The sequence below is a fragment of the Equus asinus genome, chromosome 6 (genome assembly GCF_041296235.1).
Source record: "Equus asinus isolate D_3611 breed Donkey chromosome 6, EquAss-T2T_v2, whole genome shotgun sequence".
Taxonomy (NCBI): domain Eukaryota; kingdom Metazoa; phylum Chordata; class Mammalia; order Perissodactyla; family Equidae; genus Equus; species Equus asinus.
Genome location: NC_091795.1, coordinates 53,090,467 through 53,103,785, shown reverse-complemented (window position 1 = coordinate 53,103,785; position 13,319 = coordinate 53,090,467). Strand labels below are relative to the sequence as shown.

The window sequence follows — 13,319 nt, the reverse complement described above, 5'->3', positions numbered from 1 at the left end:
AACCGCACAAATACTGTGTAATTATCTGGTGGCTCCCTGCTGGCTGCTGCATATTCCAAGCACAAAGTGAGCAGCGCATTTCTAGAGCCTGACTCCTGTCTTCATTGTCCCTGCTTGGAATATGAAGCCTCACTTCATTATAGTAGACCTGATCAAACTTGATAGATTTAGCCATTATTCTTGACTGTGTCAACTTTCCACAGTTTTTTTTTTTTTTTTCCCCTCCTTGGGCTCTTTTGTTTTGCTACCCAGGGAATGCGGAATATTCTGAGTCTAGGTTTCTCTCCTTCTCGCCTCTTCTCTTTCTTCCCTCCCTCTCCCCTCCCTCTGGGCTCTTTCAACCCCCCTCCTTCTCCCTCACCCCATTTCTTTCACCATCTCGCCCCTTCTTTCTCTCCCCTCTCCCACCCAAACAAACCAAGGATTCAACAAATAATGTTCCTTCCACATCATGTGATTCAAGGAAAATAAGGCTTGCAATTTTTCTCTCAATTGTCCTCTTTGGTTTTGATTTTTCAGTTACTATAAAAGAATTCTGCGGCAATGTTGACACACAAGGCAGAAATGCTTTGAAAATCCTTTTCTATTTCCTGTTAGTAGCACAGTAACTTTTGCTCTATGATGTTGTTGTGGTTTTTTTTTTTTTTTTGGTCTGTTTTATGACAACTTTCAAGGAGCACTTCAGAGTTCATATTTTCAAGGATCATCCACATCAGTGTATCTTATCAAATTTTATAAACGTCGCAGTGCATTTTCTTTGCAAAAGGCCTTAGATCCTTCTCAAGGCAAATACAGATGTGGATGCAACTGGTTTAGCATAACAGATTGCCATGTAGTTTTTGAGAGTTGCTATGCAACAATAGAGAATTATATCATGTTATTAACAAAATTTCAAAGTATCAAAAAATTAAAGCAAGCTGTATTGCCATAATTCGAATCTCACTGATTCCCTCAAACTGACGTGGCAAAAGTTAATCAATATGTCAGGTATTTGTTACTGACCTTAAAATACTTAAAAGTCAGTTTACCATTACCCTAGTTAAATGAATATTTTGTGGTGATATTTTATTCCCTGGGTTTGAATTTATTTTCTGTAGCATATGTATCCCTTCGGTGGACTCCAAGCACTGTTTAAAAGCAGAAAATACTGGTTAATATTAAAGTCTGCTTATTAAGTGCAAATTATTAAGACAGTAAAACCTTAAGGGTCTTAGAAAGTCCTCTCACTCTCCAGGGTCTCTCCATTCTCCAAACCTTTCCCACACCCACTTATTACATTTATTTTTTGAAAGCAAAGCCAGGAACCAATATGATGCCTTTCAACAAGTTTGCTCGCAGAATTCTTATTGTAGCATCTGGTTTTACACCCCAGAAATAAGGTAAGATGCTAGTATGGCTTGAATTTCATATTATCCCCCTTAAATTAAAAATAAAATAATTATTTTTGAGAGTGGCATTTTCAGTCACACCAAAAGCTCCGCGGCATCTTAAAATGTAAATTGCCGTGAAGCAACACAAAGGAGAAAGGGAAGATTTTGAAGGCAATCGCACTGATCACTTAATTCAGTCGCTGCATATCCACTTGGCATAAGGTAATTAGAGTGCCACATTGCTGTAAAGACAGAAAGCTTAGGGTCCCATTCTGACTCACCCAGACGATAATACATGATTAGAAGTCAGTGACAGATCACAACTGCTGAATGACCCACCAAGGTCTTATCAAGGGCAAATCGCATAATTAGCATGCACTTCGCTGGCAGAAGAGTGCAGTGCTATTGTTCCCGCACAATCAAATTAGCCCCGCCAATGAGGTCAGTGTTCTGTGACCTTAGAGACATTTCATGTTTTATTCCCCCCTCCTTGTCACACACATGCACACGCACACACGTGCCATGTGCACACACGCATACACACATAAACTGAACCTAAGTTCTATGGACACTAAAAACGCGTTTTATAGAGACATTGTTGAAGTACACTCCATTGACTCTTTGGTTCATCATGTATGGAATGAGGAATGAGGAAACCAGCTAATGTAGTCTGACCCTGGGGGACACATATGTAATAGAGCTACTTTGACATAAATTCAAGCATCTAGTGAGGCCTGGATCTCACATTATTTGCACTTGATACAGCTGCAGCATCCCACGTGGACTAATGAAGTCTTAATTCAAGCTTCAGGTCTGTCCTTCTTCCTAGAGATCCAAATGACCCAGTGGATATGTCTACTATACCTCCACTCCATCTACATTTTCCCCAAGCGTTGCCCATTTCTATGACCCAAAACTTCTCTCAGAAAGGACCATACTTTGGAAATAGCTGAGGTCTCTCAGAGCTCCAGACCATTCTTGCAACCAAAGTACCACCCCACGGTGCCACCAACTGCCCACTGAGTGCAGCTGTTCCAGGGTCCCAGGAATCCTTATTGGGTGACATGTCAGCCTGCAGAGTTGGCATCTTCTTTCCATTTTTAGCAATGTGGGGATCTGTGCAGAGCCCTGCAGTGAAACAACTTGAAGGACTAGCTTGGAGGCTGTTTTGTTTTCCAGCCTGAAAGTCACTTTCCCGTTTGTTTGGCCCCCTTTATCATGTGTTCATTGCCCATGAGAGGTCGGTTGGCACTCAGCACGGAGCGGGGACATGTGTTACCTCTGCCCTGTGGTCTCCGTCATCCAGCTGTGCTCTCTCTGCCCCACCTATCACCATCACCCACACTCCTGGATCCCACTCTGCTGAGGTTACCTACTGCCAAACTGTTTTTGATTCTTTTAAAGCAATTGTTTACACCCAACAATTTAAAGCTGGGTTTTGAGTCTTTTAATGAGGATGATGAAGATATTTCATTCTAGTAAGAGCTAAATGATTTCAAGTCTTTATTCTCCAAATCTTGCCCAAACATGACTCACAATTTACTACTGTTAAGGCGCACATGAGCTGAGATTTCATGACATTTTCAGAAACATCTAGTTCAAATCTTGGTGCTAATGAGAAGTCTAGGGAATATGGATTTGTGTAAGAGGGAGGGGCTCTGGCCTGAGGCAATTGCTGAGGGAGGTGGGGGCTACATGAGGTGTGGGAAGCCTTGGCTGCATGGTGAAATGGAGAAGCAATAGACTGAATACCAGATGACCTGGGTCTAGTCTTGGCTTTGAACTTGGCCAAGGCTTTTGTCATTCTTGGCCTCCATGTCTCCGTCTGCAAAATGACTAGATTTGTCAGGACGTTCTCTCTGATCCCTCCTAGCCATAACATTCTATTTTTCTAAAACCTGTGTGCAAGCTTTGCCCCAGTCCATTCGGTTATATGTACTCATCAACTACGGTCTGTCATGTTTGCACGTCACAGCTCGGACCACCGTGCCTGATAGTAGTGTTGCAGACAGGGGACCGAGACCTTGGAATTTTAGTACATACAAGGAAGAGAAGGGGGCACATACATTTCTTGTTTACAAGATTTCCTCCCTCTCCCACCTTCGAAGTGTACGCCTTCTACAATTAAACACTAAGGAAGGGGAGAAGCCAATGAAAGCACAACTGACTTATGCTTAAATAATATGTTCCCAAAGTGTCACGGAGCAAACAAGTTCATCTCTGAGCCAATTAAATAATTCTGGCTCCAACTAGGCCTCTTCTGTAATTGTTCTATTTCGTAATGCTTGCATGTTAACAGACAATGCATTTTTACAACTGTACTATGGTACTCTCCTGCTTCCAAACATATTTTCTTGGGTGAAAAAGGGTTTCGATTCACTTGTTTTCTGAAGCTGAACTCTATGGGTATTTTAAGAGAAGTTTTAAATTATAGTTTAATGTTACAGGGTTTTCCCTAAGAATTTATTTCTAAAGTGTATTTCATTTATTATAAATGCCTTGGCCATTTGTGCTAAATGCATGGATGAAACTTTTTTCTTGTATGGCACAAAGATACTTTCTAAAGGTGTTGTTGATTATGCAAACACAGGGACACTTCCCTTTCCTGAGAATTAATACTGTCTGTGTATAGAACAGGAACATTATTCAGTGTGCCACAAAAGTTCCTGAAAACGTTATATTTATAATGATTGTGATAAGCTGTTCCTTCCTCTTGGTATTTAGCCTTCATGGTAACTTCCTTTTGATGAATAAAATATAGAGAATTATGCACAAAGGAGCACTTTTTATACTTGTAATGGAAATATTAAAAAGGGACCCATTTTTACAAATTGTTTATCTAACAGAGATTTTACAGCATCTCTAAAATATAGACACTGCATTTTGCAGGTCTGTATCTGCTTTAAGGATGTATGCCAATTTGCATAAAGTGTGTATTTTTTATGTGTGCTCCATGTACGTTATATGTATCACATATGAATATAAATCTTGGTACCTAAAGTCTCAGGGGGACCCCCCCCACCTTAGTCATCCAGTGCAAACCATGAAAGTCCCCTAACAAACAAGATTAAAATTCACTCCTTTCAACCATCCCAGGCATTTATTCCTTCCTTTTCATTGAGCTACATTTGTCTGATTTAACAAGATAAGATTTGAGTGCTGATGCAGCCCGTTGTTAATGTAGCAGCCGCATCCACCATACCATCGACATTCGGCATCAGAGGAATGCATAAATCAGGTATTCAAAAAAAATTAGATATGCAGCACACCAGTTTTATAGTCCCAGCCTCAGAAATTGAAATGGCCCAGATTAATGTATTATATCTTACACACTGTCCGAGTGAATCAACTTTAATATATTGAACAGATTTGCCGAACAAGACTTTGTTATCTAAGGAGCACTCGGAAGAAGGAATTGACCTGAGGATTTGATTTGGTTCAGGTAGTTCATGTTGTACAGCAGCATTTGAATAGTTTCACATAAAAATAAAATTTGTATTAGAAATATTTCACATCATTTCTGGGCTCATCTGCACAGCAGCTTTACAGAGGGCCAATATTATAGAAACAATGTCCAGCCAAGATATGATTTTAACCTTTGCTTCTGACGTGGCCAAACAATACAACTGTCTTTTTAATGCAAGCTGCTGTTTCTCAGCAAGCCAGCGTGTACAGGCTGACTTTAACTAGTTTGGATTTTGACTGGAAATGAAATGCCCATTGAATTGCTCATACAATAGAAGTGCCACAATTTGTAGCATTCCATTCCCAAAGGCTCGGTCAGGGCTGAAGCTGTTCTGTGAAGAAGCTGCTTTTTATACTGTTGGATTCTGTTCCAGAGAAGGATCGGCTTGGAAGCAACATGAGGTTGTGAGGACAGTGGCTCTTTTCCTTGCCGGTCTGGGAGAGCCATGGTGAGGACATAGTTTTGGGATTTGAAACCAGAGAGGATGTGGTCTTTCCCCCTGACTGTCTGGAAGAGGGGAGGGATGGAAAGAAGAGCAAAAATTGAAGTCTAGGGAGAAATAGTCTGCCTTTGGGGGTACCACGGCAAAGTGTTTCCTTCTCCCATGACTTTCTCTTTTCTGTTTCACATTCTAGAGGGTCTTCTTTGTGTAACCTCAAGACGGGCAAGGTAGTACTCTCTTCACAGTGATGGAGCCTGAAATCCCATCTTATACTTCTCTACCGTGTCAGCTATGTGACCCACGGCAGACTGGAAACTGCCCCCTACACAGAGATGGGACTCTGCCTACTAGTTAATGCATTTGATGGGCCAAATGCTAGCAGGAGCCACGATGATTTTCCCATTGAACTCAGAAAACCTCTGTGTTCCTAAAGTGATTGAAATGAAAGAAATAGGCAGAGAAGAGTCATTAATTGTAAAGACAGTAAGTAGACATACAACAGGTCAAACCCTAGTTCCTATTACATGTAGAGGAAGGTGAACAAAAACTCAAAAGAAAAAGCATACTTCTTCCTAGGATGGCCCTCCAGGCCTCGTTGGCATTAATGACAATTCTTTTGCCTGTTTACCTAGTTAGTCTTGCCTGTTTCTCATGCCTTTGGTTTATCCTGGCTTTGTAGAGAGAGGTTAAGTTCCAAATCATCTACCCAGATTGCATTAACTAAAAGGCTTGCTTTCGGTTAACTTCAAGGGTAGATGGCTCACGCCCTTTGTGTGTGATTGGTGAAGCCGTATCGAACATGTCTGACAATGTTTCTACAACTTTTACTAATTCTCTTTTTGTCTGCCTAACTCTCATTTACCCTTCGGATATCAATACAGCTGTCGTTTTTGATGGGGAGCCCAACCCTCAGCCCCCTTTTGCCTCCTCCTCCACCAACCAAATCCAGGCTGGCTGCCCACCTACGCGCTCTGTGTGCACAACCATGTTCCCTCTGGTCACACATTTACTTGCTATTTTGAAGATTTTTTATTTTTTTTTCTTTTTCTCCTCAAAGCTCCCCGGTACCTAGTTTTATATTCTTCATTGTGAGTCCTTCTAGTTGTGGCACGTGGGATGCTGACTCAGCGTGGTTTGACGAGCAGTGCCATGTCCGCGCCCAGGATTCGAACCAACGAAACACTGGGCCACCTGCAGCAGAGCGCGCAAACTTAACCACTTGGCCACGGGGCCAGCCCCATTACTTGCTATTTTGTAACTGCTGATTTAAATCTCTTTCTCCCAGGAGAACGCAAAGCTCTTTAAGATTATGTTTTTCATGATATCCTTCATTCTTAGCACAGTGCCTGGCACATAATAGATTTTTCATTAAGTATCAGAGGAATTCACTTACTCGTTCATTCAGTAAATATTTTTGGATGCATGCTATATGTCAACAGTGTTCTAAGCTCCAGGGACACAGCAGCGAACATAGCAAAGGCCCTCCTCTCACAGAGCTTACATTCTAAGGTGGGAGAGAGACATTAGCAAAGCAACAAATAGTAAATGAACCATATGAAATTGCCAGCATTTGGCCCTATGAGATCTATAGAAATGGCGATTTTGTATAGTCCAGACTAATACACAGTATGCCATGAGGACATAATGAGCACATCAGTGCAGAAATGGTGTTTGACACCATCATCTGAGCTATGTTACAGTGTGAAAGGCTCCTGCTTGAGCTTATTATACTTTAACATAAAAATTCTCCAAAAATCATCAGACAAAAATTGGGCACCATTAGTTGGATGGGATGTAATAGTCGCTGTAATGATTACTGAAATGGCAATACTCGTGTCCCGTTACATGTATGTTACTCAACAGCGTTTGCGTGGTAGTTCCAGGCCTTGCTTCTGTCCTCCAGAGTCTCGGCATGTCCTCAGAGCCCTGGGGATCCACTGTGGCCTGGGCTGGCTCTGCGGCCGACAGAATTCTCATTGTGCCACAGTGACTCTTTTTCCTCAAAACCTCTGGCCCTTCACCCTGGTTCCAGTAGGTCACCGCTGCTACCCCGGGAAGAGTGATTTGGGGGCCAGTAAGCCAACGGAAATGAGACCAGGCAATTCATTCACCCTCCTCCTTCCTGAACTGAGGAGTGCCAGCATCTGCAATTGTATTGCAAGGGGCAAGTGCCACCCTGTCTCGGTTGACCCTCGCTTGCCCTACTCAAAGACTGTCTTGGCCCCCTGAACTGTGTCCACAGAGTAGCCATCAGATGCTTCCTGAGTCCGGGACACTGAGGGGATGTGCCTTCCTCCAGCAGGCACATTTGGCGCATTATTTCTCACAACATGTTCTCGTTGTAATATCCAGCTTTGACAGTGCACATTCTCTGAGCGTGTATGGGAAAGTGTCAAAAAAAAGTGCTAACATTTCTACTAGTTCGGATCATTAATTTTCTCAAGGAATTACTAAATAAAATGAGGTTTTAAAGAAGCCCTCCTGCACTGCCACTTCTAAAGTTTTATTTTAAATATTGTATGCCCTTAAACTGCTTTTTTTTCTTTGCACAGAGCTTATTTTTCCAGATTAAAATTCATAGCTCTTTTATATGATAAATATTTTTATATATCTTTTAAATATAGCAAATAATGCTATTTGGTAACTTTTCCTGGAATTATAAAGAACAATTTTTTTTATGGAAATCCAAAGTAAAGGAAAGCAAAGAGAAGCTGCGTACAGGGGAACGTGGTGCATTTCTGTCCTCTAAGACTCTGAGGTTGGTGGATGGGTTTTGATTGCTGGCTCCCTCCAGTTGACTGAAGGCCAAGGGCGTACGTCTTATTTGGACCATGTCTACAGCAGCTAGCACGAGGCTCTTTGCCCTGGGCACATGGGAATGGCATTTGTGGGAAAAAATCATCCCAGCTATTGCTTATTAAGCAGAAGCTTTGTGCTATCTCACTGGCCCCTGCATTACTGCATTATGTGGAATATTCTTCCCATTTTACATGTGGGCAAACTGAGGCCCACGGAGTTCACTGCATTTTCAAGTTTGCACAGCCAGCAAATGACAGAGCCAGGATCCAAATCCAGGTCTCCACCTCTAACAGCACGTGACCTCTCCACTCCTTTACTCAGCTTCTGACATGGCAGGGTTTTCAAGATATGGAAGGTGGGTCCAAACTGTTCAGCAAAGAAATACATTTGCCATCAGGAAATGGTTGCTATGCTCATTCACGTTACAAATGGGGTCCATTGTGTATGTGCCTCAGGCTTGTTTAGGAAATTCTTGGCATCATCTCTCCTTCTCTGCCTCTTTTTTTTTTTGCCTTCTTTCCTAAGGACTTGAACCTTTCTGAGACCTCTTATTCTTGATCCTACATTCCCCGACAGCAGAGCGCCTCATACAGTAAACTGTATCGTGGGTAAGAGATTTCTCCTGCAACACCCTTCCAACCCTCACCTTAACAGACAACTTGGAGATCCACAAATATCTTCTAGTATTCCTGCGTCACTTTTTCATTAAGATAAAAATAGAGTGGCTCCAAGCCCCCATTATATAGGTTTTTCCCAAGGTTTCTGGAGCCTTGAGAGGGAGCGGGAAATGCTGTATTCTCCCTGGCACCTCTAACTCGGAATTCTTACTTTGCCTGAATTTGCTCCACATCTCCCAGCCGCACATATGAGCACTGTCTTCATTCCCTCAAGCACCACAAAAAATGAGTTATTACACATAATATACATTTATTGACGGTTCCCAGTAGTAGAGAGGGATTATGGCATGGAACAGAAAACAACTTTAAATTGACTATGTGACATCTTTGCTCTGACAGGTCCTTGAACATCCTCATTGCAGGGCGTGTCCGCCTGGCGGTGGTCTTCCCTGGCTCTCAGCCTTGGGTGGGCCATTAAAGTGAGGCTTGTTCTTCCGGCTATAATCCTTTTACTGCCTCTATTCTCCCTTCAGATTTCCAACCTTCCCACCCACTCTCATCCTCCTGGCCCACGAGAGGAAAACTGAAAATTCTTGTAAAGTTGTTCTGTAGAGCAATTGATCACCACTTTTACCCATTCCACATTTTGCACAGGTATCTACTTTTGCATAGCTAAAAAAAGACCCAGTAATTGGCTACCTTAAACAAAGAGCCATCTACCACTGAGATGATTACAGAAGGTTTCCTAGAATGGGGAAAGTGTTCCAGTCACCCTATTTTTATAAATCACATTTTGCCCCTTATCTTGACTTTTTTTTTTTTTTTTTTTTGGTGAGGAAGAGTAGCCCTCAGCTAATATCCACTGCCAATCCTCCTCTTATTGCTGAGGAAGATGGGCCCTGAGCTAACGTTTGGGCCCATCTTCCTCTATTTTATATGTGGGCTGCCTGGCTTGATAAGTACTGCGTAGGACCACACCTGGGATCAGTGCCTGCGAACCCCAGGCTGCTGAAGCTGAGCACACAAACTTAACCACTATGCTACCTGGTCGGCCCCTCCTCATCTTGACTTTTTTTGCCCACTGGTCTGATCTGGGTTTGACCATATCCCAGAGTTCAGTTAAAAGCATGTCTTCTTTCTCTGCTGCCCCCACACGCTTGGTTGATACTTTCCTGACTCAAGAAACCAGATCTGAGGATCGTTGAAATCATTACTCCCACTAGGGACTGAGAGCTAATCTTTGAATCAGAGTGCTGGGCCTCTGTTTGCTTTTCTCTGTTCTCAGCTACCATGTGATACAAATGCCACATGGAAATGAGTCTAAGTCATTTGTTTCCATCCAGAACTAAACTTGGTTTGGTTGTAATTCACATGTAAATATGCCACCCACAGTGGCTTAACTAGTCTGAAAGGCAACTATAAGATGAAGCCTAGGTATAGTAATAATAATTTAAATGGCTACCAGATATTAAGCATTTTCTACCTGCTAGGTACCATGACTAACAAAGCTTCTATCATTTAAGCTTTATCAAGCATTGGGAGATGAAGATGGTTAGCCCATTTTACAGGTGGAAAAATTGAGGCACTGAGCATTTCATGACTTACACAAAGTTATAGAAGCAGGAGGCAGAAGGCAGAAATAGAACTTGAGTCTTTTTCACTCTAGAGTACAAGTTCTTAACAATTCCACTATATCACCTCTCTACCTGGGTGATAAAGGGCTTGCTTTTTGTATAATCTGAGCCAGTGGACCCCATGGCTTTAGGTCAGTAATGGACAAATTCTAAAATCCATTAAAGTTAATTAAAGGGAAAGGAAGGTGCTACAGATTCAAGTGTTTTCTTTGACCAGAGCCAAATCTATCTTTGATTTAATTATTTACGTTTCTGGGACAGCTTCTTATATCACTTAATAATCCAGTTTCATCAGAACATCTCATAACAACCCATTGCTTATTCATCTCCTCTTTGTGTCTCTCTGGAAATTTCTTACAGCATGTCCTGGCCTGGAGATTACCAAATGAGTCAATTTTTCTGAAGCATATCAAATCAAGTGTTTGGATAATGTCTAAAACGATGAGTGGTGAGAGTTTAGAGTCCATTTTATGGTGCTTCTAAAGGATGATGTTTGGACTATGATTCAGAGCTCTCTTGTTTTGCTTGTCTTACATACTCAGAATGTTTGAGGTGTGCTTACCTGAACAGCATGGTTCTCTTCTGTGCCTCCTTTAAAAATGGTGCTCTGCTGGCGTGAAGCCTGGTGAGTCATCAGTGTAGGGTGATGGAGAACTATACTTTAAGGAGAGCAAGCTGCTTATAGGTTCCCCAAGGGCCTTCTGCTACTAGGTTTGCAGTCACTGTGAGACCACATGGAGGCCACTCAGAGAGTCTTTTTTCCTAAACATCTCTAAAAGAGAGGGTACAAGTATCTAAAAGAGACTAAAAGACTCTTGGCAACATTCTCAGAGCCAATCTAAACCCCAACAATCCAAAAAAGAGAAAGTTCAAGCGGAAAACTCAGCCAATCATCCAAATGTTTTAACAGTCAACATCTAGATGTTTTCAATGTCTGTATCATGGGAAAAAAGCCATAGCGTTTTCTTGGCCAGTGGCCCAAATGCGGTGGTGTGACCTGGACGTCCTGGAGACGTATTTGTTTTAGATGATGAAAAGGTTATCTTAAGTTTGGAATTTAGTGATGAAAAGGACCTTGGAAATTGTCTAGACTATTGAGTGAGAGCCCATGAGGATATGAGTTGGCTAGTCTTAGTCACATTGCTAATTCCGGAGGCAGCAGTGAAACAAGTTCTCCTGCTTCTGGTTGAATCTTCTTAGAGTTACGTGGTGCTGGATTTTTTTTGGAGGGGAAAGAGGGTGAGTGGCTAGAATATTCCACCATTGACACTGGTTAGACTTTCCCATTTCCAAATACAGACATTATTATTTATAGGTAGGATTTACAGCCCAGATTGTTGCATCGTCATCATCATCATCATCATCAAATATGTGGGGTGGGTACACCGTATGTGCAAAATCCCTGACTAGGCTCAAGAGAGGATGTGAAGAGCTTTACAACGCCAGCCCACACTTACTTTGTGGTTGTGCCATTGAAAATAATCCTTTATGCAAACCTAGCATTTCAGAGAACATAAAGCCACCTAAAGAAAATCAGATCTTGAGTCAAATAGATCTTGAATGCATTCAGCCTTCCCTGAAAACCAACTCTTTCATGAGAACATGTGTGTAAAGGCATTTTGAAAATATTTGAGAAATGCAAATAAATATGTTTTCTTAGCACAGCTAAAGGAAAAAAATTTGTGTGAATGGGAGGAGGGGGTGGGCATGTAGTGGCTACACCTACAAGTATGGGTCACATCACTGTAACTTTAATAGAATCAAGACAGATATTTGAAGCTATTGACATAGAGTTGTGATTAAAATATAAGCGATACGAGGAACGTAGGAAAAGCCAACAAATAAGAGGATATGAACAAGCTCATAAAAAGAAGACAAAACCAGTTGTATGAATGTGCTCATTTTTGCTTTGAATAAAATGGTAAAGGGTCCATATTTTAGAAACTTTGCTCCCAAGAATGCCCTCATACTCTCAAAAGAAACGTGAATTTTCTTCTCTAATGAAAACAAAATTAATTCGGTATTTGTTACTATTTTAAAGTTCCAGCTTTTATTATGTGTCATTCATTTTGGAAAAATTGGAAGCAGTTAAGACCCTGCCCCCTGCCATGATGACAGTTAGAGTTCTTGCTGCCTCGATGAGTTCCCAAGACCACTGATCTTGAGATTTTTCTTCCTTGAGAAGAACGCCTCCACCCCCTGGCTCTCCCACCAGCAGGACTGCTGCCACCACGCACCAGCATAAAGCACAGATTGCTGCCCAGCTCCTTGGAGAGGAGCCAGTGCATTTGTCAGGAATTGAAAAGTTTTGGAGCCAGTTCGAGGACTTTCTGGTACACAAAGTGTTGGCTGGAAATGTGGTAAGTATTAAATGGGATGTTAATTTTCATGAATATTTTCCCCATGGTTGTAGCTTGTGGTCATTGAGCAATTTAGCAATCACCATGTGGTCTGTTGGACACACAACCTGGGTGAAGTTCAAGAAATTAGCAGCCAGTCAGTGGGGAGAAGGCCAGAGCTCAAATTCATGTGTGTTTTCTCTTTCTTTTTTTGTTTTTCCTCCTAACCACCTCAGAGGATGGCGACTTCTTTATTAAATCTCTTGGTGCAACTGTATGCCTGCGATCCATATGTACCTCCCGTATTGAAATTCCTTCACATTTCCAGCCATTACACCTAATGTTTGTCGGATCTGTATTCTGACTCTAAAATCTATGATTTCGTGATTCCTGGCCAGTTCATTCTTCCAAGGATGCTTATGTACAGGTGCCAAATATTCCCAATTTCATTCTTTTTTTCAAAGTGAGGGTGGTTTGTTGGAGTTCTGGAAGTCATGGGCTATAAGAGAAGATATTAGATATGGGGCAATGGGAAATCATGGTCTGTTATTTGCCATGAATGCCACCTTATTTTTATATGGTAACCTTCCTACATCGCATGATCTTAATTAGCTCTCAAAACACCTTGTGAGGTGTCTAAGCCTGGAACTCT

At 41.8% G+C, this 13,319-nt stretch overlaps 1 long non-coding RNA gene across 2 annotated transcripts in view; it reads left to right on the top strand.

Moving 5' to 3' along the window:
* The window catches only part of LOC106829980 (uncharacterized), a 586,118-nt gene that overhangs the window by 446,340 nt on the left and 126,459 nt on the right, over positions 1–13,319 (top strand). The window contains exon 4 of one of the 2 annotated variants that reach the window (XR_011504021.1): positions 12,370–12,688. The exons of the other annotated variant lie outside the window; for it this stretch is intronic. This is a non-coding gene — a long non-coding RNA (uncharacterized lncRNA). The remainder of the gene's footprint in view (positions 1–12,369; positions 12,689–13,319) is intronic. 2 annotated transcript variants of the gene reach the window in all.